We start from the raw sequence: 26,170 nt of genomic DNA, 5'->3' as shown, positions 1-26,170 counted from the left end.
TAACTGTGTAATTAATATTTGGGGCTGTTATTTAATTTTTTTTCTTAACTTTTGTACTGTTGTTTTTTATTGCTGTTAGCCGCCCTGAGTCCTCTGGGAGATAGGGCGGCATATAAGTCCCATAATAAATAAATAAAAATAAAAATAATACAGTCCTTGGTTGTATAAACAGAGGTATAGAACCAAAATCAAATGAAATATTAGTACTGCTTTATAAAGCCTTGGTAAGACCACACTTGGAATACTGTATCCAGTTTTGGTCACCACATTATAAAAGAGATGTTGAGTACAAAGAAGAGCAACTAAGATGATTAAGGGCCTGGAGACAAAAAATATATGAAGAATAGTTGCAGGAATTGGGTATGGCCAATCTAGACAAAAAATGGTCTAGGGGTGACAGGATAGCAGTATTCCAGTATTTGAAGGGCTGCCACAAAGAAGAGGGGTCACCTTATTTTCCAAAGCTCCAGAAGGCAAGACAAGAAACAATGGATGGAAACTAATCAAGGAGAGAAGCAATCTGGAACTAAGGAGAACCTTCCTAACAGTGAGGACAATTAACCAGCGGAACGGCTTGCCTTCAGAAATTGTAGATGCTTCATCACTGGAAGTTTTTAAGAAGAGACTGAACAGCCACTTGTCTGAAATGGTATACGATCTCCTGCTTGATGACTAGATGACCTCCAAGGTCCCTTCTAGCTCTATTCTGTTTGATAGAGAAATCTTTATTCATTAGTTCCCCAGACAGCAAGATGGGAAAGTGATGCTGGTGTCTCCAATTGTTCCCCTTGACAAGTAGTTCTTGACTTAATGTTTAAAGACCAAAGTTACAAAAAAGTTACAACCCATCCTTGAAGCCACCTAATTCTCATGGTCACATGATCACATTTCAGGCACTTGCCAGCTGGCTCACATTTATGTGATCGCATTTTATGACTTTCGTGCTGTTTTCCAGCAAAAAAATATCCATTGGATAAGGTGCAGTCAGACTTACAAACCTGGTTTTATTAACAACTGCAATGACTGTTGTTAATGACTTACAACCAAAATTCCAGGCTCAATTGTGGTTTAAAGTCAAGGCTGTAACTTTTTTACAGCCTGGAATCTTCTAGTTGGATCAAGACTGCCATTGAGCATTTTAGCTCCAATCCATTTGGAAGGCTGATCTAGTAGTCTGCACATTTATCCCTCTCTACAATTCAAAGAGACAGAAACTTAACAAGAGCATGTAGCAAGAAAAACTGACAGGAACCAGTGTCCTGCTTATTCGCCGTTTGCAAGAACATGGTTCACTTTTTATCTTCTTTCCTTGACTAAAACATTTATTTTCCGTGTCTTTTTATACTATGCCTCTTATTAATTTGATGGTTTTCTTATAGTTGTCAGCATTTTCTTCCCCTCTCAGTTTAATTCTCTCTTTTTTTTGTCTCTGACCTAATTCTGTTCAGACCCTCTTAGCTGAATAGCTGTAAATACAGTTAAGTAATTCAGGATTTCTTATTACTTTTGCATCCTAAGCAAAGCTTAATTTTGTTTTCATGCAAATCACCTATCTCAAAATATTTTCTCCTAGAAGCTACAATAATTCTCTCTACACACATTCTTGTTTGAGCAAAAGTGTCTACAATACTAACAGTATCAAACACACACACAAACACTGACAACCAGATGATGACACAAGTGTAATGATGTCATCACACATGTGTCATTTCTCCAATCCCACCACTACACACATTCTTGTTTGAGCAAAAGTGTCTACAATACTAACAGTATCAAACATACACACACACACACACACACACAAACACTGACAACCAGATGATGACACAAGTGTAATGATGTCATCACACATGTGTCATTTCTCCAGTCCCACCACTGACACCACTGTACCCCCTCAGATTAAAGCATCCTTGGATACAAACTCTAGTGCAGAACAAAATCTAGTTAATAAATGGTAGCCTATCAAATGTGTCAACACAGAACTCCAAGTTCCCTGTTGGTTTGTTTACTGATTGATTAGATATTATTTTAAAAAAACAATACCTAGTTTTTGGATAACAATAAGCAAGGAATCTTCTCAAAAGGGTTGAATGCTGGTTTTGCTTCTCCCAATCATTCAGAAAGAGGGCAGGAATTAGGAAATGCATGACATCCAGGCTTCATATATATGCTATTTTCTGATACTAATAATACAAAATGTCTTCCATTTACTCATTGGGTTCATATGGTTTTTTTTTCACAGGAGCTTATGACAGCATAATACTCTCCTCTGCTTGTATCCATACAGTAACCTACAATAGTGATATAGGCTAAGAAATTCTGTCTGAATTCAAGCATACTACTAGGTCAGGATTTTTTACCCATGGTATTTGAGAGAAGCCATATTGGCTGTTTCACATTAGTTTATAATGAGCAATTCTTCCTATTAGTAAGTCAAAAGCAAACACATCAGTAGTGCACTTCTGACTCATGCATAGACTCAGTGGTACCAGACGGTCTAAGTCAGGGGTATCAAACTGCCGCCCCGTGAGCTGGTTGCATCATGTGGAGGCCATGCCCACCCCAGCTCTGGCAATACGAAAATAGTCGCGATACATTGCAACACATCACATGACGCGACGAGTTTGACACCCGTGGTCTAAGAGGAGAAAATGAAAATAATACTCAGTGAAGAGCCAAGCCTCAAAATTCTAGGAGCTATTTTTTCCTCTTATCATATGCAAAATCAGGGACACAAATTTTATTCTCTGTTATTCACATCACATAGATAAATTCTCTCACTGTAACAGTACAATCAGAAAGCTAAAAAACCCAGGAGTATACATTGCACTTCAGAGTTAATAAACAATAGCATCTGCAATAGTGGTGAATACAATAACATATTGGTATATTGGCTATTGCATAAAATAAGCATAAAATGTAAACACAATGATACACCATGCTGGTGGAATCAATCTTGTGACAGACAGTGTTGCAATTGTTCAATATTTTACAACAATCCTAGAAGTCATTGTTGACTTTTCTATGAGCAGAAAGAGAACAGAATTTTTAGGTTTCTGTGGTATTTAAAGAAATGTGGCATAACTGAATCATTTTGCAAAGGAAAGTAAAGAGGGCTGTGAGGAAAAAGAATGTGCCCAGCAGATTCAATTTCTCCTGTACAGCACATACAAAATGCTTTTACAAAAGGATGCCGTTGCACATCATAGCTTGCCAAAGAAAATCTCAACTATGTTTTGGTCACAATATGTTGGTGAGATGAGGAGCTGAATTTCCCAAATGTGTGATTTAAGGAGGAAGGACTGAAATCTAGCTCGTAGAGACTGGCAGAAGACTGCCTGCCTATTCTCCACTGACCAGATATGGCCATTGGAAAAGGGTGACTGTTTTTCTTAGGATATGAATTCTGCTGGATCATACTATGAACCAGTCATTGCTTAGGGAAGCAAGCCATTCTGGGACAAGAACATGGCTCACATCTAAAAGAGGCAGACTCTACATGGCACACCCGGTTGCCCCTTTTGGTCCCCGAACAACCACAGAATGAGGCTTGTATTGGAGGAGAGTTCATGTCACTCAACCTCTGGCATTTTTTTTAATTCCCTGAGACTGAGGCTTACAATGGAAGACACTGCATATAAATTTATCCAATTCTTGCACCATTTGAATTAGAGCAGAATATCATTCTTACCATGGCTTTTCTCCATCACCACTATGACCTACCTATGTTCAGGCATGAATGTGATGTTAATGCTGGACACAAACCCTGATCAATCTGGGTCATAAAAGGATGCAATGCCTCTGAGAAGCACCAACATGTGCAGCATGGAGATGGTCTTCTGTTCTTCCCCAAGTATCATGACATTGACTGATTGTTTAGAAGATGATCTTTATGTAAAATTCCCAACTAGACATCATGTGGATTGGCTGTCTTTGTACATGGGCATGCAGTAATATAGTCAGACATCAGTGATTTACAAACAAAATACTGGAAAAAAAATTGGTTTGGTTGGTCTACTGCTTAGAATCAGTGTGTGCATTGTTTGTGTGCACATAGTACATCTTCTTGATCCCTGTTGATGTTGAAATTGAGCGTTGAAATTGAGGATTCCTTTATATTAAAGTAGCAAGTATTTTCATCTTCAAAGGCACTTTGACAGTTCCACAATCAATAGGTTAAAAAAATGCTCTGAATGCATATCACACCTAAAGTTAACAAACTGTCATCAATGTAGCTGTTATCTTTTCTGAAAGTTGTGTAATAATAGCTTCCTTTGTTTCAGAATTTTTGACTTAGGCATCCATTCATCATTTTGCTCCAGGCAATGCATTTACTTGTGCTTTTTGATTTATGGAGACTTCAAAATATATTTCAATTGTATATATAAAAAAATCTATACTAGTTCTCTCTCTCTCTCTCTCTCTCTCTCTGTGTGTGTGTGTGTGTGTGTGTGTGTAAAGCTTGAACATGCATTTGGTTCCTGTTTGATGCATATCCAGTTGATGTACCATCTTCATAATCATATGCCACATTGTACTTCAAAGACACCATAAGCAGAACATAGAACAGATCTCAGCTACCAAAGTCCTAACCAACGCCAGCTTGCAAAGAGTCAGAGTTTTCTATGTATCTTCACTATCACCTAATGATTGTCCACGTTTTTGCAATCCAAGCAGTTTCTTCTGAACCCCACTGTTTCCTCTAGTCAAAATACCTACAACCATTTTGGATTTTCCTTCTGCCAAATCACAGCTTTTCTGAATCATTTTGGCAGAATTTGAAAATCACAAGGTCTCCATTTGGTATACTGTATGTCTCCATATTTTAATAGCACAGAAGTTTTAACCTACACATGAAAGTCATTTCGTATGCACTTTGAATGCTCTTTATTTAGACTGAGATTTTGTCCATGGCCAAAACTTCTGCATTTCATCAATAGAGGGCAACATATACCCACCCTGTTTTGCTCACATTGGCCTTCCTCTGAGACCAAACCAGGCCTCTTACGCCAGAAAGAACCAGATTCTTGCAGATGTCCTGCATCCCCCATAATTATGAGTAATACGTCTTTCAGGAAAGCTTGGTTACTCTTAGTGATGTTTTGGGGAAAAAATGTTTATGCAATAGAATATTTGGGGGAGGGAGCAGACCCAGGAACATGAATTGAAAGTTAACTAAATTAAGTTCTCAACAGATAGCAGCCCAGAATCTAAACTAGGCTTAGTTACTGTTTGAATGGGAAACCACTTGAGAACACCAGAATTGAAAGCTGGACTGTGAAATCGAAAAAGTAAATCACGGAAGGCGGCAATCTCAACCTTTCTCTGTTGTTGAGTGTTTTTGCCAAGTCACTTACAGGGATATGTGCAAAGTAGTTGTATCCCCATAATTATAAGTATCACATCTTTCAGGAAAGCTTGGTTACTCTTAGCAATGTTTTGGGGGGGGAAATGATGCAATATAATATTTGAGGGAGCTGAAACTCAGCTCGTATCTGGTGTTTGCTAAAAGGTTTAGGATAGACAGCATATTGAGAAAGGTATGGGAAGATGAGAAAGTCATCTAAGGTATCTTTGCAAGTCATGTATAGCTAAACCAACCTGCTGTGCTCCTTCCTAGCAGTCTGCAGTGAGCAGTGGCAGAGTGGGGTAATGGCTCAAATCAGAAGGATGGCAAATGGAGCATAAGAATGCAAGCCTTCGGAACATGAATGCAAGTTTGATACATAGAGAAATGGAGCAGTATTTGCTTCACAATGTTCTGCCTGCCATTTTGACACACACATACACACACACACCTCATAGATGCTGCTGCAACCTGCTTTGTGGGAAGAAAAGAGTATAGGAGGAATTTTTAAAAACTCACTTTTCACACTGGTCCTTCACATCATTTGTACATGAGGCTACTGTGCTTATGTCGTGTAAAGGAATCCCTGCGGGTTTTACTCCACTAATAGTTGTCGACTATAGGGGGTGCTCATCTCAAGGCCATTGAGCCAGGGCTGTCCAAAGACATTTCCATGGTCATATGGCCAGCATGATGTCACGGAGCGCTATTATCTTCCTGCCAAAGTGGTACCTATTTATATACTTGCATTTGCATGCTTTTGAACTGCTACGTTGGCAGGAGCTGCATGGAGGATGGGAGGATGGAAGCTCACCCCATCGCGTGGCACTCGGGTTTTGAACATGGGCTGCTGGCTTTTCAGCTGACAAGCCCAGCATCTTAACTGCTGATCCAGTGCATTGCCCCTCTTTATGTCATGTAACACATGTAACAAAGCCAGATCTTCAGCTGTATGCTAACAGCCACTCTCTTGACTTTCTTGACCTCCCTCACAATGTCCTTACCTGTAACAGAGTACTTCAGAGGAAATTCAAAACGTTGTGAGAAAAAAATGTCTAAATTGCTATGTTTTCAACAATATCAGTGATAGAATTACTTCAAAAGAATTATTATGAAAAGTTTCAATTCAGGAAATCTCTTTATGAAGAAAAAGGAAATTGTTAAACATATACAATAGATGTAAATTGTATATTTGACTTTTTATACTTTCTTGGAAAGCCAAAGGAATTATCTGAAAAACACAGAACTTTTCACCCAATAAGAACAATGTTTTGAAACAAGCTATCTTCCCATTATTGTTTTTTTCCCTCCCACTCTTTTTTATTTCTATAAAATCTATAAATCAGCAACAGAAAAGTTGTAGTTCACTACATACTACTAATTACATTGTAGGCATCTGTTACCATCATCCATGCTTGCTGAATTGAGTGGGAGTCATAATGAGCAGTTCTTCATATTATAGGCCATTATTTATTTGTTGGTTGGTTGGTTTATTATTTATTTATTTATTTATTTATTTATTTATTTGTTTGTTTGTTTGTTTGTTTGTTTTAATTTTTATACCGCCCTTCTCCCGAAGGACTCAGGGCAGTGTACAGGGCAATACAATAAAATACAATATATAAAAATTTAAAGAAATATTAAATACAACAGCCCAATTCAATAAATTAATACAAAGCATTAAAATACCCCTAAACCCATCAGACCAGGCCGGCTTGCTCAAATAAATATGTTTTTAGGTCACGTCAGAAGGAGCGAAGGTCGGGAGCCATCCGGAGCTCCACTGGTAAATGGTTCCAAAGGTCTGGCGCGCCCACAGAGAACGCCCTCCCCCTGGGGGCCGCCAGTCGACACTCTTTGACTGACGGCACCCTAAGGAGTCCCTCTCTGTGGGAGCGCACTGGACGAAGGGAAGTTGATGCCGGCAGCAGGTGCTCCCGTAAGTAACCCGGACCCATGCCATTTAGGGCTTTATAGGTCGTAACCAGCACCTTGAATCTTACCCGGAGGGCAACCGGAAGCCAATGCAGCTCACGGAGTAGAGGTGTTACATGGGAGTATCGGGAAGCCCCCACCACCACTCGCGCAGCTGCATTCTGCACCAGCTGGAGCTTCCGAGTAGTCCTCAAGGGCAGCCCCATGTAGAGAGCATTGCAGTAGTCCAAACGGGAGGTCACGAGTGCATGAGTGACTGTGCGCAAGGCATCCCGGTCTAGATAGGGCCGCAACTGACGCACCAGGCGAACCTGGCGAACATTATACTTAGAGACTTTCATCTCTAAATGTCCATGTCCACCATTGTCCATCAGTGAAGAAGATCTAACTCCATTCAAGTGTAAGTGAGCCAGCAGGTGACAGTTCCAGGTAGAACACCCATCAACAATATTCTAATGGACTCTACCACAGACTTATGTTCTGTGCAAGTTCTACAAAGGGATTATTGAGTCTATAACTGTCTGGTTTGGCACTGCAATAAAACAAGACAGGTATAGACTTCAATGGATAGTTAGAACTGCAGAAAAAACAATTGCTACCAACTTGCCTTCCATTGAGCAAGAAAGAGGGCTGTGAAAATATCTACAGACCCCTCGTATTCTGGACATAAACTGTTTCAACTCCTCCCCTCAGGATACCGCTACAGGGCTTTTGCCTGCCAAAACAACTAGACACAAAGACAGCTTTTTCCCCCATGCCATCACTCTCCTAAACAACTAATTCCCACAATGCTATCAAACCTACCTAATAGGGCTGTATTACTATTATCTTTCTCATCTTTCCTATTGCCTGTTTCCTTATCTTCTTATGACTATAACTATGTTGTTTGTATCTTATGATTCATATGAATTGTTTTATTTAGTATCCTAGTATGATTTATGTTGATTGCTTATTTAGTATCCTATGACTATCATTTAGTGTTGTATCTTATGATTTATGATGAACGTATTTCATGTTTATAATAATGATTTATCACTTGTTGCTTGTATGTACACTGAGAGCTTATGCACTGGAGACAAATTTGTTGTGTGTCCAATCACACTTGGCCAATAAAGAATTATAATTCTAATATAGCAATATTGCACATGACTTTCTCTGTCCAAGATAACAATAGGTTTTAACTCTAAGTAGAGTACTCAGGGGTTGAACAGTCTAGTTTGGGCAATTGTATAAACAGGACTTAAGTACTCTTGCTATAATTTAATCTGGAAAAGCCACTGTTCTTCCTTGTGATTTGGGCAGGTAAATTCTTGCTTTGAAATTACTAAGGAATGGGCTGGATTCTTTCTCTCAGCACATCATTTTAGCTCTGTTGCTAATAATGTATTTTTAACTCTGAATTGGCCTCATGAAGGTGTTGTATACACAACCTGTGTAAGGTTGTGGGATGGAACACATTGGGTTTACTCTCCCCATTTCATATTTAACTGTGATACCTATAAAGAAGTTGGTCGCAACCAAAGCAATTTTTTTAAAATAGTTCATTTGCTTGGAGTAAAGTTCAAGGTATTTCAGCTTCATGCAAATATGGAGAATTAGCCAAAACAAGACATGGCATCATTTTGGTGAAACAAAAAAAGGCAGAGAAAATTGAGATCACAGCCCATATGGAAGTGAGGTTCACCTTTTCTCATCAATGAAAAATGTTCCCTTCTCAAGCTGTTTTAAATAAAAGAAATCAGGCAGTTTATTTTTAAAAAGTAGCAAAGAATCCAAAACTGGCAATAATTAATATATTCTATTTTTTAAAAAACAACATTAAATTAAATTATGGCAACACGATTACTCAATTTCTCTACATTCATTTTTATCACGATCTTAAGCATTTTTTTATAAATACAACCTATTTTTTGTATTTTTTATTTATAAATACAACCCATTTTCTAGTAGTATGCTTCAATAATACAATATTTCTCTGTGACTGCGTGCAAGAAATTTTCTTGGCAATATTACAGTCGTGGTTTGCAAATGCCTTCTTCCTGGATATTTGTTCAATTTCTCAGCCTATTGCATATACCTGAAAGCCTCTTGAAGTCTCCTATCCAAATATTAACCAAGGTCACACCTGCTTAGCTTCTGAGACCAGCCAGATGTTGCCATTTCCTGAGGCTTCTCATTGGAAAAGTTATACATAGAGTAAAAATTGACTGTACTTGTAACTATAATTTTCTAGAGTCACCTGAAGCCCTTGAGCCAATGTCAAAACTGCACACAAAACATCAGTTCAGATCTCTGTTGAGAGTTCACTGTCCTTCTGTGCAGTTGTGTCACTTGGAAAAGAAAGGATATATTTAGAGACAAGAGGGGAAATAAAAGCAAATGAAGGGGGGGAACTACCTCTAAGAATGAATTGATACTTCCACTTCCCAATCAGTACTGTCTTTTACCCTTCTCACTACAATAAACATTTTCTTTTTTAAATGCACCACACAACAAAGATTATCACCAAATGGAATTACATTTTGATTGGAAGCCGAATAGTTAGTTTCAATGTGATAGAGATCTATATCCTTCCGTTAGGTTCATGAATTGTCAGAGTTGGACACCACTTCTGTTAAGCCAATACAATATATACATACTCCCAACTTTTCTCCATGTTACACTCCTCCAGTTCTCAAATATATTTCAATAAAAACTTTCAAAAAATGCTATTATAAAAATTAGTTCCACTGTAGCTAATATATGACCCATGTTTTTCAAAATATTGGTCCTTGGCTGAAATATGTCAATACTTTGCATTATAGAGCAGAGCTCACAAATCTTTGATAGTTACCTTTGCTTCACCAAAGTTTCAAGGAAAGTCCTCCTTCGAAGCAACTCATTGAAGCACCACTGGACCCAGCTTCCTTCATTGGCTACAGTGTTTCCTTTATTTAGCTGACAGTTAAAGCAATTAATCAGTAGAATGACTTGCTTCCAGAAATTGTACGTGCTCCAACACTGGAGGTTTCTAAGAAGAGATTAGACAACCATTTCTCTGAAATGTTGTAGAGTTTCCTCCTTGAGCAGGGGATTGGACTAGAAGCCTTCAAGGTCCCTTCCAATTCTGTTGTTCTGTTAGTCTGATTAAGTTAAAATGATTTTTGTTCAGCACATGTGGTGATTTCATTTAAAATGAAACTGGATTAGCTCAGCTCTAGAAGGTTTCCTCAAGACCAACAGCTCATGCTTCATCCCATCTGGGCAGAAAGACATGTCTCAGTCATCCAAGGCATCACACCAGAATGGCTGCATTGCGGTCTCTACAAGCCTACAGGTAGTCCCCAACTTAAGACCATTTGCAGTTATGATGGTACTGAATAAAAGGGAATTATAATTGATCCTCAAAATTCCACCTGTCTTAGCATCCCATGTTTGTACTTCTACTGGTTCCCTAGCACCCTGTGAACAGGTGATCATCATTTGCAATCTTGTCTGCCGACTTCCCCATAAAATCAATGGGGAAACATGTAGGTATATTGCAAGTTGCTGGCAAATCTATCCTATGAACTCACATTCTCCCAATTGGCGTGGTGCCTCTCACATACCCCCATGCTCCATCTTCCACCCAGCAGCTTTTGGACTTGCAAATTCATTCTGGGGTGTGTGTGTTTTTTCATTGATTGTGATTGTGGGGAGCTGGCAGGAAGTTGCCTTGCCTAATGACCATGGGATTCAGTTAAAAATAGCAATCAGGATTGCAGGTACTGCTGTCACTAAGTAATGTGATCATGATTTATTATTACATCACTTAGCAACAGAAATTCCAGCCCCAGTTGCCTTTTTAAGTTGAAGACTACCTACATTACATGCTGCAAGAGATTCCCATTGCTTAGCATTCAGTATGAAATGTTCCTGCTTATTGGAGTTGTGGGATTTAATCTAGATCCCATTTCAATTTATAGGCAGACATGGCTGGTTTTCAAGAGACCGTGAAATTCAAAGGGAAAAAGATTTGATCCCAATCAATTGATCAAAGAGTCCATGCAGGATTTATCTGTGGAGTCCTTGGTGTTCTTTGAGCCTGTTTGTTTGCTTGTAAGCATTTCATTACCTGACTAGTAATATCCTCAATGCTAATGAGTGTGGAGTTTGCTCCCTGCTTACATACAGTAACTTGCCCTGCCAGTTTAGGCCAGAGTATGGGTTTTCTCCTTGATTGTTCCTTGATTAGGGTATTGTTTTCTGCTTCATTAGGGAAAAATACCTATAAAATTAGCAGGATGGAATATACTAGGCAAAAGATAACAGATAAACGGCAACTGAAAATGGCTTAAAAGGCTGGAGGGAAAAGGAAAGATAATGTTTGATGTGAATGTAAAGCTACAGAACATCAATGGGGAAGCTATGGGCCTCCAGAGAGTCACTTGTTCTCATTATAGCTGAAGTTCATAATCTCTGAAAGCTTTTCACAGGGTTCTTGGGACCTCTGAAAGTAATCTGAGCTGTACTTTTTAATGCACGTGAGGGGAGAATGATTGATAATTGGGCTAATCATGTCAATTGTATTTAATTAAATGTAAATGGAACAACCCCCTTGCTTAACTCTTGTTTAGCTTTTGTAATGTAGGGTTTTCTGGCATGCCACTCAGAAGACTGATGTTTCTCTTGTAAAGGATGCTAAATTCAGGGAGATTTTTCCCAGAATCTTGGGCATGCAGGACTTTCATCTTTGATCAGATTGTGAAGGTCACATCTTGAGCTACAGATGTTGTTTTAAACTGTTGAAATTGGTGTTGAGGATGGGTTGGGTTGTCTTATACTGTAGAGCAGGGATCTTCAAACGTGGCCCTTTTATGATTTGTGGACTTCAACTCCTAGAATTCCTTAGCCAGCCATGCTGGCTGAGGAATTCTGGGAGTTGAAGTCCACAAGTCATAAAAGGGCGAAGTTTGAAGACCCCCTGCTGTAGAACATCCTCTGTGGATCATCTGCAGGGTTAGTGATGCTCCAGGTAGGGATATAGCTGTCACTTCATTGAATGAAGTTCATTGAGCACAATATATAATAATAATATAATAATAATAAGTTGGAAGGGACCTTGGAGGTCATCTAGTCCAACCCCCTGCTCAGGCAGGAAACCCTATACCATTTCAGACAAATGGCTGTCCAGTCTCTTCTTAAAAACTTCCAGTGTTGGAGCATTCACCACTTCTGGAGGCAGGTTGTTCCACTGGTTAGTTGTTCTAACTGTCAGGAAGTTTCTCCTTAGTTCTAGCTTGCTTCTCTCCTTGATGAGTTTCCATCCTTTGCTTCTTGTCCTGCCTTCAGGGGCTTTGAAGAATAGCTTGGCTCCCTCTTCTTTGTGGCAGCCCCTGAGATATTGGAACACTGCTATCATGTCACCCCTCACCCTTCTCTTCATTAAACTACACATACCCAATTCCAGCAACCGTTCCCTATATGTTTTAGCCTCCACTTGTTGCTGTTGGTTCTGACTTTTACCAAATTTAGCCAGAATGGTCTATGATCTGTGGTGAAGGATGGTGAAAGTTGTAATCCAACTATAAATGGAGATTATACCCTTCGGAAGAGAGTATATGCACTGACAATGTTACCTAGTTTGGCAATGAGTTGTTTGCAAGAAAACAACCAAGCTCAGAGAAACCAAGGACCCTTCAATCAGAGCCTTTAAACGACGTCTCCCATTATGTCTAGGTATTAAGCTTTCCATGTAATGGACATGAATTTGGGCAAACTCTTGGAGACAATAGAAGATAGGGGACTTGGCATGCCATGTTCCATGGACTCATGAAGAGCCAGACATGACTTTGCGACTGAATAACAACAACAACAACAAAACAACAACAACAAAACAACAGTTAAGCTTTCCAAAATATGCTCTTCTGAAGGTGCCTTTAGTATCAGAGGCCTATCTTTCTGGCATATTCTACCCCTTTGAGAGTTGCATTTTGCCCATCATTCACTCAGCATTTAGAAAACCCATAAAAATAAGGTTCTTTTTTACCAGGCTATTAGTTGCTAATTTCTCTTAGCATGAACTTTAGGTAATTTATATTAAAAACCACTTTACCATATTTTAACTTTATGTATCCTGTATATTCTGGGTGTTTTCTATTTTATATAAGCTGCTTTGAGTATGCAATGTTTGGAAGACATGCTATCAGTTGAATTAACCCATGATTAAACAAGTCTTTGGGGGAAAGGCTTCTTTATTAACAGATAAATTTCTTACTTTTTTTCTTCTTCTGATGAATCTAAGTTAGACTACAAGATATTCTTCACTTTTTATAGAACAGACCATTTCATATATTAAAATACTTGGGGACTTTCCTAGAAGATATGCACTGCCATTCTTTGTAATTAACCTTAATTACAATTGAATACCATTCAGGCTGCAATTATTTATGCATTTCTGATTTCTGAACTGTGGGATCATTAGAATTGTGATCCCAAACCTCCAAAGAGATCCTTCTTTTATTATTCTGTGAAATTGGATGGGTGGTTTAACAAGATGGAATTTAATTCTGCTTTAATTCTGCTAATAAAGGACTCCTGACATGGGATTCACATCTACATCTACATCCTAAATTAAGCAGGCTTAAAGACTACTTAATTAAAAACAAAATGGATTATTGCTTCTATTTGGTCTTTGGAGGAAAGACTTTGGAGGAAAGATGCAAAGTCCATTTATGAAAAAGCAACTGCAGAACTCTCTATATAGTACCAGAATTTGCTAAAAATAAGTTCCATGTATGGAACTTATAGAGGCAGCTGCATCCTGAATCATAACTGGTAAGGTTTAGGTGCCATTAGCAATTGAACTGGAGAAGTATATACTTGTTGGGACTTATAGATGAAAATAGATCAAACCATATCAGCCAGTTTTATAGGATGAATTTCTGGTGCTAGGAAGACCTCCTTCAGTTGCTGCCTCCAGGGAATCACTGCAGTCAGAAGTGCCAACTTCCAGCTCAAGTATCCAAATAAAAGTCCAGGATTATTTTCATTTCTAAAAAGCTTACTGTTTATTGAACATGGTCTGGTAAAGGCAAGGTAAAACTAACTCTAAAATCCCAAGGCATCAGACTATACCATATAACAATGACTTTCCCAGCCAAATTCCCCAGATAGCTCATGTAAACATGCTTTCTTTGTTATGGGATCCATCTGCTATCTTCTGCACACCTGCTAGAATGTCCTTGAAAGGTTTCCATACCACTGACTTTCAGCAAGCTGCCGTAGAACTGGAGAGATTTCACTTCTCTAACTCAAAGATCCCCAGCCTTTTGGGCACCATGGACCAGTTATGTGGGGAGAAGTTTTCAACGGACTGGAGGGGCTGTGGTTTTGCGTGCTGACTGCATCCTGTGGATGGGGTTTTGGTTGTTTGAGCAGACCAGTTGCTGGCATGCCACGGCCCGGTACCAGTCCATGGACCAGGGTTTGGGGACCCCCGGGGTCTAACTAACCCATTCAAAAGCAACACCTCCCCCCTCCTTATTCTAGTGACAAGATGAAAACAGAGGGGCACGTAGCTGCCAAAGTTTCATTCTTGACAACTGGATTCACCTATCATCTTAAATTACAATTCCTTAAACATGGCTTGCTACATAAATCATAAGTAAATGGGGTCAGGATTGTATTAAGCCATAAACTGGGATGCATATATTTCAATAAGATATAATTTTAATTGTTTTTGACTTAGCATGACTTAGGTAAATACAATCATTTAATCAATGTATATGGTCTCCCAACTTGCAAATTGCAAATGTTGGTGTATTAAACATAGTTTATTAGTGTATTACATGAAGTTGGCCACATATGGCTTGCTCTGCAAATATAGCTAACTATACCATAGCTTACTGTGATGTTTGTATATAGGAAATCTACTGCCTTCCAAATATTGCTGTCAGAAAAACTCTCAGCATTTTTCACTAGTCAACAACCTTTGTGACGCTGCACAGCAACATTTGGAAAACCAACAAAATCATAAGGGCTAACCAGTTATGAGCTAAAATGCCTATAATCTTACTTGGTCTAGTTTGTTCATATTTATATATGTCCTCTAGAAGCCTTTACGTATCTTTATCAATCTGCATATTCTGAGGATCAGCAAACCACAAACACATTTTTTAAAGAGTTTGGGGAATTCAAAGGGTAATATTGTACAAATGTTAAAGAGTAATATTGATATTTACAAGGTAGTGCAATAAAACCTCTTTGAACTGCTGTACTGTAGTTCTCTAAGGCTTTGCTCATATCCAATGAGCTCCTGTTGTTTGGATGTTGAAAGGAGGCATCATCTTTTAAATAGTAACACAGCAGTTTCCAAAGGTGTGAAGAGCCATCGAAGAAACTAGTGACACTCTGTAAATACCAATCATTATGCTGGATTTGATCCAAAGACTTGAGAAGGTTTTGATGCTTTCTTCATAAACACTCTGCAGTCACAAAGGCCTGATTGAGTTATTGCTACATGATTATGATTTTCTGCACATCCCTGGGATTTTACTGTGTTCTTCCTGTACACTTATTTATTTAGAAAATATTATATGTTGCCACGAGAGATGTGAGAGCGATCTGGCTGTGACAACTGTCACCCCATTCATCGCCAGGGTTGATTTGGCTGATCTGGCTGGCTAGGCGGGTGTCCCCTTCCTCCCTCACCACTTCATGTGCATCCCTCCCGAAACTGCATGCTCAGTGGAAGAGGACGGCCATTCCAGATAGAAGGAGTGTACCGATCTTCGGTCAAGGGTATACGATATGTTGCCATGAGCAGCATGGTGGCTTAGATACTTGCCTCCCAATTGGAAGATTGAGAGTTCAATCCTAGGCAGATACAGGTGTTTGTCTACAGGGTACAAAGAGAAAATAGCTGCTGCAAACTCAGCATAAGCATCAGGAAGGGCATCCGGCCAGTAAATGCTCACTTGCATTTAGTCACGCCAACTCCATCCCAGATCAAGGGATTAGAGGGTCATCTATATATTACCTAGTGAGTATGCTAATATACTATGCCTAGGACTTACAAGTATTTTATTAAACATATATAAGAAGCTCATTTTCTAATTTGGATGGATCAAGAGCAGCATTTTCTATATAAGCATAAAATCTGCAGACATGTTAATGCCTTTCATCTCCAAGGAAGGAATGTAGGAATAAAAAAAATAAGAAAGGAAATTGGGCATCTGAGTTTTTTGCACGAGAGAGCACACTGGAAGAGTTTGTATAAGTGAAAGCAGAGATTATGTCTACATTGAAATTAATACTAGAAAATACATTGTTTATAGATGAACAAAATGTATTTTGAACTCACTGCAAGTATGAACTGAATCAATCAATTAAATGGATATCCGGTCAGTTTCATGGTTGTGGCTGCCTCTTTAATTTTTTTGACAAACACACACACACACACACACACACATCTGCATTCAAGGAAGAATCCTACTTATCAGAAAAACTGGAAAGGAAGACTGGGATGGAGAAAGTGCAATGACTAGCAGCAAAAATGGATCTAGATGAAGTCACAGTGCTGAAGCTTTGCTTTGTTCCTTGAAGACATCTGAAGGGCACAGTCAGAAGTGTGTGCTGAAAACAAAGAGTAGGACATGTCATGAGAGTTTTTCTATTTAACCCAGATAAATAAAATTAGGCAGGATTGAATCCCTCTCCCCTCTCATGATGCATGATAAAAAGGGGCAGAGCTTGCACTGGACCAGCTGTACCCGCCACCTTGAAGACAGAATCCATTTCTGTAAATGCCTTTGTCCTCAGGGATTGAAGATGACTGAAGAATGCCAAGAGACTGAACACCTGGGCCAGGATGCCAACCAGTATATATGTAGTCCTTTTTTGCCCTTAAAGTACAGTAGAATGAAATTAGAGTAATTAGAACTAACCATGTGTATGTACATGTTAGATTAACATCACAGTTTGCAAACACATAGAATCACCAAAAACCTAGGCTGTAATCTTGAGTGCAGAGGGGGGAAAAATACCTCTGCAAGGCAGCTTCAAAAGCCAGCTGGCCTTTTTTTTAATCAAGCAACTGGGAGAATGAAGTGGCCAAGCCTTGAAATGCAATTAGCTAGTAGCAATTGTTGCTTGTTTTACTGTGCTTCCTAATAAATGAAAAACAAAACAGGAAAGTTGTTGTTGTGCTGCGTCTTTCATCAAATCCTAAATTCTGTTTTTTGTCTTATATTAGCCGATTATATAGAATAGAGCTGGAAGGGACCTTTGAGGTCTTCTAGTCCAGCCCCCCCCCCTTAAGCAGGAGAACCTACACCATCTCAGACAGGTGATTGTCTAGTCTTTTCTTAAAGATCTCCACTGCTGGGGCACCCACAATTTCTGGGGGTAAGCTGTTCCACTGGTTGATTGTCCTCAGTCAGGAAGTTTCTCTGTAAATCTAGGTTGCTTTTCTCCTTGATCAGTATAACTGGTTTTCCACATCACACTAAGCCAAACTGTTTTTTATGTAAAATGAGACACTGTGATTTCAAAACTATATGTTCAATAAACTGCAAATCATGATTTTGCAAAGAGTGAAAATCCAGCCAGTGAATTGGTTTCCTCATCTAGTTTCCTTCTATTATAAGAAGAAGGAATTGTTTATTTTATAACAGAGTTAAGGAGTATTTTTCTGTCAAAATCCAACATTACCTTAATTGAAACCTGTCAGCAATGTAATTTGAATCCAAAGTGGATGAGCGCAGAATCAAAACTAAGCAAAATTGAGGATAGGACTTTTTCCTGTATTCACTATATAACATACAGCTTCCATATCTGAGTTACATTTGTTGGCTATCATAGTGTGGTCATCTGGAGTTCGCCACCCAAATATGGTAACTATAATAAAATAAATCTGATGGTAGCATCTTCCCTAACCTGAACAGGTTTTCCTTCATCAACTTCCTAGTGGGCAACCAAATGCATATTAATAACCTAGAGTAAGTCCATTATCAGGAAGAAATGATACTGATCCTCAAAATACTGCAGAAACATGGATTGAGGAGGGAGAAAGGCTTCATTTGACTGGTGGTCCAAAAATCCTAGCCCTTTACAACAGTAACTCTGTTTATTGATCTTGCTTGTTTACTGTTACCCAGCTTTTTTAATTGTTTTATGAGCAAAGGTTTCAAAATAAAGTATTTATTTGGAGAGAGTTTCCATTTGTCATTTCCCTGGCTGGTACTAAAGTATTATGAATCTCCCCTTGTCCTATAGCTCTATCTATGCAATTAACAGGCATCATAAATGCAATAAATTGGGCAAGTTATCAGTACTGCTTCTTATGTTAAAAGGTAGAGAGTTGTGCGCAGCTGCTTCTCTTTTGCCTTAGAGTCAATAAAACTGTCTTTTACCAAGCTGATATTATGCCTTCTTAGTTAAATGCATCCCCATTTAGCAGATCAAATCAATAGATGTCTGTAACTGATTAGTGTCATTGCTGTATTTGAGATGTTTTAATGACAACTGACTGCATAATAACATCTTGTTTTATTAAGGGTAAAATTGAAAGTCAGTTCAGTTTGTTCACAGATGCTGTTCGATCTACATCCATGAGCTTTTTTTTGTTTTTGTTTTCGTCTTGCTCTATGGTTACTGAATGGCAGCATGGATCTATGCTTAATTTGCTGCAAATGGAACACACATTGTTTTCAATCTTTTTTTAAACCCAGTGAGTCATTAAGAGCAAATTATTTTCTCTTGGCCTTATCTTGAAAAAAGGCAGCACAATCTACTTGCAGAATTGTAGTATTAAGAACTTCTTGTGGAAAATCACAAATGTACTGGCTTTCTGTTCCCATGTGTTTTGGTGGCTTCTTTCAAAGTATCTACAGGATGTGGTTTGTAGAAGGTAAACTAAGGTTTCTCAACCTTGGCCACTCTAAGATATATGGACTTTACCTCCCAAAAGTCCATAGAAAGCATAGTGGCTGGGGAATTTTGATAGTTGAAAGCCACACATCTTAAAGTTGCCAAGACTGAGAGACCCTGGTCTAAAGGGACACTGATAGCTGAACATTATTAATGTTATTCTAAAGAAATAAAATATGTGTCAACATCCAGCTCGAGAATCCAAATCAAATTCCAGGTTCATTCCATCTCTGAAAATCTTACTGTTTATTGAATACACTGCATGGTAATGTTGAAGCAAAACTAACTCTGAGGTTCCAACACCAATTCATAGACTTAAACAATAATTTTACCAGCCAAACCCCCAACATCTTATGTAGTCCATATAAACAAGTTCACTTTTTTATGGGAACCATCTGCTTCAAATCCACACCTGTTTTGGTGTCCTTGAAAAGGTTTCAGGCTCTCACGGTCTTCAGCTGAATCGTAGAAGTTTCGTTTCTCCATCTAACCCACTTGAATATAACACATCCCCCACTAATCTAATGGCAAGTTGAAACACAGAGGGACATACCTGCCAAAGTTTTGTAACATAGCTGTACATGATTCAAATATGATTCAAATTAGGTGCTTACAAAAGTACAACACCTTAAAAGCAGCCACATCTGTATCTTTTATACATAATCTTGAAAAAATATACACAAATGCTTTGAAGAGGTGCTGGATTTGTACTGCCACAGGTTCCAAAGTTCCTCTTCTAAATCACTATTAAAATGCATAATTAATATTTCTTACACAGAGAGATCTAAAAAAAGGCTTGTCTGTTGGGCAGAGGGAACTGCTACCTTACTCACATACACATGCACACATTCTGGATTCTGGATTCTGTTTGTAATTTTATCATGAACCTGGGAATGAGTGAATGAATAAGCAGAAGTGAGGCCTTCTGCAGGTAAAGGTTATCCAATTCAAGTAATTTATTTCTTAAATTTCTATGCCACCCATCTTCCCTGCAAATGACTCTGGGTGAGTTATAATAAAGGAATCCTTTGAAATTATTACTGTAGCCCATTTGTCTCTTGCCATTCTCTCAAGCTTTGGGCTTAAAATGAAATAAAAAAAGAATCAAAGTAAGCTTGTCCTCTGCTACTTGAAAGAGGTTCAGGGGCAAAAAATCAGATATTTGCCATTCTTTTGACTCATTTCAGAATTTCTCCCCAAACATTTCCCTGAATCTTGTTGGCAATGATAAATAACTGGAGGCTATCCATTTTAGTCAAATGTTTCACAGAGCATTTTGCATTAAGAAAGAAAGGAATAGAGGGCTCTTCTCATATACTGCCTAAAAGACATGATCTTTTATATTTCTAAATAATGAGATAGGAGAGAAATATCACCCAGTTGGCTAAAGAGACCTGCAGAATTATGGAAAGAAGAAGAGGGAAAGGGAAAAAAGAAATCAGACAATTTAGAGTTGTAAATGTGACTGGCCCAAATCCAGTCAAGGCTTCAAATTCAGAGATAAAGCACTATATTAGGAGGGTAAGGCAAAAAGTATGCAGACAAGGATTTGGAATTCTGAATGCTTGCGCCAAAGTCATGATTTCTATGTTCAATAAGATGGTTGGTTGTGAATATGGTTTCCAGTTGTCTTTAACACAGCCTGGGTCTTTTTATGCACTGGGTGTTCAAATCCTTTCTGGATTCAGTTGGTGCTAATTAGCCCTTGGCTGGTTCTCATTTACTCTCAAGGAACCTGGCTTTGTGCCTTTCTATTCCATGATCCTGCCTGTTGCCTGTCATAGGGGGAGGATGTTGATGATTTGACTAGGGATGCTTCTGAAACTCACACAACCACTTCTGTATTGTCATAATTTCCAGGACTCATATTTGTCTTCTTTCTATTCCCTAGTTTCTTTCCCAACTTTCAAATTTCGCATGTCAAAAGACGAATGGTAGTATTTTTGTAAAATAATCAGTAAACGTCTTGTAGCTGAGCAAGGAATAATTTTAAAGAATTCCTCAAGAATTCCAGCTTTTAAACTAAACCTTTACCCAAAGTATTTTTTTAAAAAAAACAACCTTTTTTTTAGCAGCCTTTGGCTTTTATTTCATTTGCATACGAGTGTCTTAGTCTTTGTTGGTTCATGTGTTTCACTTGTGTGCTTCTAGGTTGCTAATGCCAGAAGTCAAGTAATAATTTTCTATAGTCTTGCAATTTCAATGCTAGATTTACAACACTTTACTCAGTTGTGTAAATTACTTTGATGAATAGGAATATGTAGATCCCTCTGGCATACTCAGCTTAGTCTTGATTTCACTTATATGACAAATAGAGTAATTACTTTAACAGATGATTAATCTATCCTTCCCCAAGCTATCTACTGAGGGAATCTGTTGAGACAGCAACTTCTGGCAACTTGCAAATTCCCTGTCAACAATTCCAACACATCTGGTGGACTTCAAGTTAGAGAATTTGGTATTAATCTATAATGGTATATGGGAATGACCTTGGGAGATGGGGGAAGAGCTGCAGACTAAACTATCATTGTACAAAAGTCTGGGGAAGCAGAGAGGGCATGAGAAGCATTTCAGAAAGCACCTTCCCTACTTTTCTGGAGAGTAAAAAGAAAGGAGGGGAGGAATACTTTCAGACTGGCAAAATTCTGCTGATATAATCTTACAATAAGGATAGCACTAATATTCATTGTTGTGATTTTTGTCCGGATTACCTCCATCCATTATAGACCAGTCTTTCTCTGCAAATTCTTTAGCTTCCCTTCCCAAATGAGAGCAGTGGACTAGGGTCAGGAAGGCTTCAGTTCAAGTTCACCTGAGTGACTACGAGCCATTCTTTCAGTCTAGGCTACTTCATAATCTAGCCTTCTGGGGGATACCACACTCAGCTCCTAAAGGAAGTATGTGACATAAATCTAACAAATATATCAACATATGCTGTTGCTTGCAGTGTTTCTATTTGTGAGTCAATAAACTTTTTGCAAGACCCAATGAAATTCCCAATTTAATCCAGTCTGTGAATTTCAGCATTTGGTTTATTTGGCTTCTATTCAGCTGATGCACAGCAACACCGTTTCTTTCTCATTAAATTATTTATACATGCTATTCTTTCCCTATTTATATTTCCTTCATACAATAAATGAATGCCAAAGAACCCCGTATCTGATTTTCTCTCTGGGAACAGGAATAAATTAATTTACCAGCAATCTAAACATCATATGCGCACACAAACAAAAAATCACAAACAAACACAAGCCTGCACCCTTTTTCATTGTTTGTTTATATGAAATAGCAACACAGGAAGTTTGCAAAATATGCACCAGACTCCCTAAATGGACATTTTATGTTAAATAACTTCAAGAAAAAATAGCATTAAAAACATTAGAATTTAGAACAGGTTCAAAACCTTGACATTGATAATAAAGGAGTAGGTCCAGCTCTGGAACAGGAAGATTTCATTGTGAAAGTTGTGAAAAAGTACCATTTTTTTTCTTTTTAGATATCCTTCTTTTGTGAGGGTTTTGTTGTTGTTGTTATTTATTTATAGAAAAATGTGCTCCATAGCTTTTCTCTTCCAAAAAGGAGCCAGTCAAAGTAGTTTACATAATATGGTCAAAACACAGTCAGAAACCTGTTTCAAATGCACTGCTATTAGAGCACCAGTGGAGAATAATGCAGGGAATTGCCATTTATTTATTTCCCTGTGCCATAGTGTTATATGGACAGGTGTCCAATAAATAGCACAGGTAGCCCTCAACTTACAACAGTTCATTTAATAACTGTTTGAAGTTACAAGGGCACTGAAAAAAGTGACATGATCATTTTTCACACTTATGACTGTTGCAGCATCTCCATGGTCACATGATCAAAATTCAGATACTTAGCAACTGGTTCATATTTATGACAGTTGCGGTGTCCTGGGGTCATGTGATCCCCTTCTGACAAGCAAAGTCAATGGGAAAGACAGATTCACTTAACAACCGTGTTACTCACTGAAAATTGTAATGATTCACTTAACAACAGTATTAAAAAGTTGTAAAATGGGGCAAAACAAATATTTCACTTAGCAACATAAATTTTGGGCTCAACTGTGGTCATGTGACAGCGGAAGACTCTCCTGCTAAATTAACATGGCTCCCTTTATAAGAGGAACACTGGCATGTTTCTTTAAGGTGGTACTTTTATATTTGCCAAATCCAAAATCCAGAGAGGCGCATTTCTAAGAGGGAAACCCCTCCCTCTTCACCCAACCAGGATGCACAAACACATGCCAAGTCTGCTCTCTCATCCAAGATTGAATCTTCTTGGGTGAATGATTTATCCAAGAGTGAATCAGATTTGTTATAGGTGGACTTGGCATTCATTAACAAAAATCAGAAACTAAGGATTTCATATACCTGATGACCTAGTTCCTGGGGTGACAGCAGATACAAGAAGTGGGAATTAATCTCAAATAACCAATCCCCTTTTCCCAAGAATGACCCTCTCTTGCCTCCCACCGTATTTTCATGACCACCTTGTTCTGCATCTTTTCTGTATCTCAGATTTCAGCATCTGCAATCTCTGCTCCTGCCTTTAGTATTATCCATCTTATATTCATGTCCTTACTTCCTCTATCCTCAGTCATCCTCACAACCTCCAGCACTTCCCACTGGTCACCTCTGGGTGTACTTGATAAGGTCACTAGTTGTCCCTTGTTCCATTAAAACAGAATGAGTAAAGATAAGGTTTTATTTAGGCAACTAAATCCCATGTTTTCAATAGCTTTAGATCTCAGCCAAAACCTCACCATTTTCCCTCTCTGTATAGACAGGGCAGTTCTTGTCCATGCCAAATTGAAAAGAAAGACTGGAATACAATCTTATTAGACTTATCCAGTGCTTTTTTTGTAAAAGAAAAAGGTGCCGGAACTCACACATGTCATACAAACCGACTTGCCTATCCTACAAGGTTCCATCCAAAAAAGGTGCCGGAACTCCGTTCTGAGCATTCTATGAGAAAAAAAGCCCTGGACTTATCTATAGCATGCTCAACAAATTTACATGATTCCACTAGAAGACTCTCTTTCTCTCTTTCTTTCTCTCTCTCTTATCTATCTATCTATCTATCATCTATCTATCTATCTATCTATCTATCTATCTATCTATCTATCTATCTATCTATCTATCTATCTATCTATCTATCTATCTATCTCAGGGTTGATCTGTGAAGTTCCTGGTGTTCTTTGAGCCTGGTTGTTTTCCTGAAGAAATTACGTTACTCAACTAGGGAGCATCACTAGTGCTAATGAATGTAAAGTCTGCACTGTCATCACTAATACAGATGATGTTGCCTACTTGGATAATGAAATGTCTGCAAGTTCAGACAGCACCAAGGACTCCAAGGTTTACATGAAATGAAGCTAATTGACTAAAGAACTTTCATGCATTCTAAATTCTCTTGTTGGAGGGTCTATAAGCACCAATGTACTAAGTCCATAGACTAAATCAAGGTCATCTTCTGAGAAATGGGTGATTCTGAGGTAAGGAGTATAAAATCCCAAAATCTAGAATATACAGTATGCTGAAAGGGAAGTAACATGTACTGCATATTTTATTTATTTATATTTCATATTTCCCTGGGAGAGGGGCTCTGGGCGATATATATTTGCATCTTACTTTTTTTTCAGGAATCAAAGGTTATTTAATCATGCATGCATTCCCTCCCCTTTCTCAGCTCCTCCACCTCAATTTTCCAGTCCCTACCTGTTCCTCTTTCTCACTTCTACTTTGGTTCCAAAACCTACCTCTCCTTACTGTTTATTAGCACTCTTAAGTGTGAAGAGGAGAGAATAAAACTTGGATTATAAATACAAATCTTGTTATTTCTGCAAATAGAGAAGATAAGGGGGAGGGGGGAAGGAAGTGGTAACAAAATAAGCAGTTCTCTCATCTCAGAGATGGGATGACACATCCAGTAAACAAAATGACTAATATTTTTTCTTTTGTACCAAGACGAGTTTCACTTTGTCTAAGAGCAATCTTTTTAAAAAGGGGCTACATGTGTGTGATACATGGGCAGGAGAAGATACCGTGTTTTCCCCAAAATAAGACCTGTCCTGAAAATAAGACCTAGCTTGATTTTTTGGGGTGGGCCTAATATAAGCCGTACTCCCAAAATAAGCCCTAGTTAAGACTCCTGCCTCTTCCCTTTCACTCCCCTGCCAAGCCAGACTGCCATGCTATGGAGGATGGGGGGGGAGGCTTGGTTTTTTATTTTTTTATTTTAATTCCATTTATATCCTGCCCTTCTCCGAAGACTCAGGGTGGCTTACAAGCTTAGCAGTAGCCTTCATTCTATGTATATGCCTGCTTATTAGGGCTTTCACACACACCCCAAGCGGCATTATTACAAAGTCAGCTTAATTGCCCCCAACAATCTGGGTCCTCATTTTACCTACCTCGGAAGGATGGAAGGCTGAGTCAACCTTGAGCCTGGTGGGACTCGAACCTGCACTAATTGCAGGCAGCTGGGGTTACTTAAGGCTCTGCGCAGGGAAAACCGGTCCCCCTCCACTGTTTCAGAGCCAGGGAAGAGTGATGGCGAAAGGCCTCCACCACTGCTGCACATCAGCTGCATCCGCCACTCGGTGGGCTTTCTTCGGTCCCCATCACCTCTGCCCCAGCCCGCAGATCACCTGCCCAGTGGCGACTTCTGCCTCTTCCTCCTCCACTTGCCGTTTCGGTCCTGTGGTGCTGCCTCATGCCGTCTGGTCCCCCTTCGCCATTTCAATGGTGGGAGCGGTGAAGACCTGCAGCTCTGCATCATCCCTGGGCTGGCGCAAAACGGCAAAACGCTTCCCAAGACTTTTTTGGGCCGGTGACAGTTTATTCCTTCCAGCTGATACATTTTAATGGCAGTGCAAAAATTACAGCTGACCCCTGTCACCAAGTCTTGGGGGGAGCTCAAATGGCACTTCATCCAACTTTCCATTTCATGAGAAAGGACCAGAAAGAAAACAAA

This window comes from Vipera ursinii (assembly GCF_947247035.1).
Source record: "Vipera ursinii genome assembly, chromosome: 2".
Lineage (NCBI taxonomy): Eukaryota > Metazoa > Chordata > Lepidosauria > Squamata > Viperidae > Vipera > Vipera ursinii.
The sequence above is the reverse complement of the archived record's forward strand: the minus strand, read 5'-3'. Positions refer to the sequence as shown.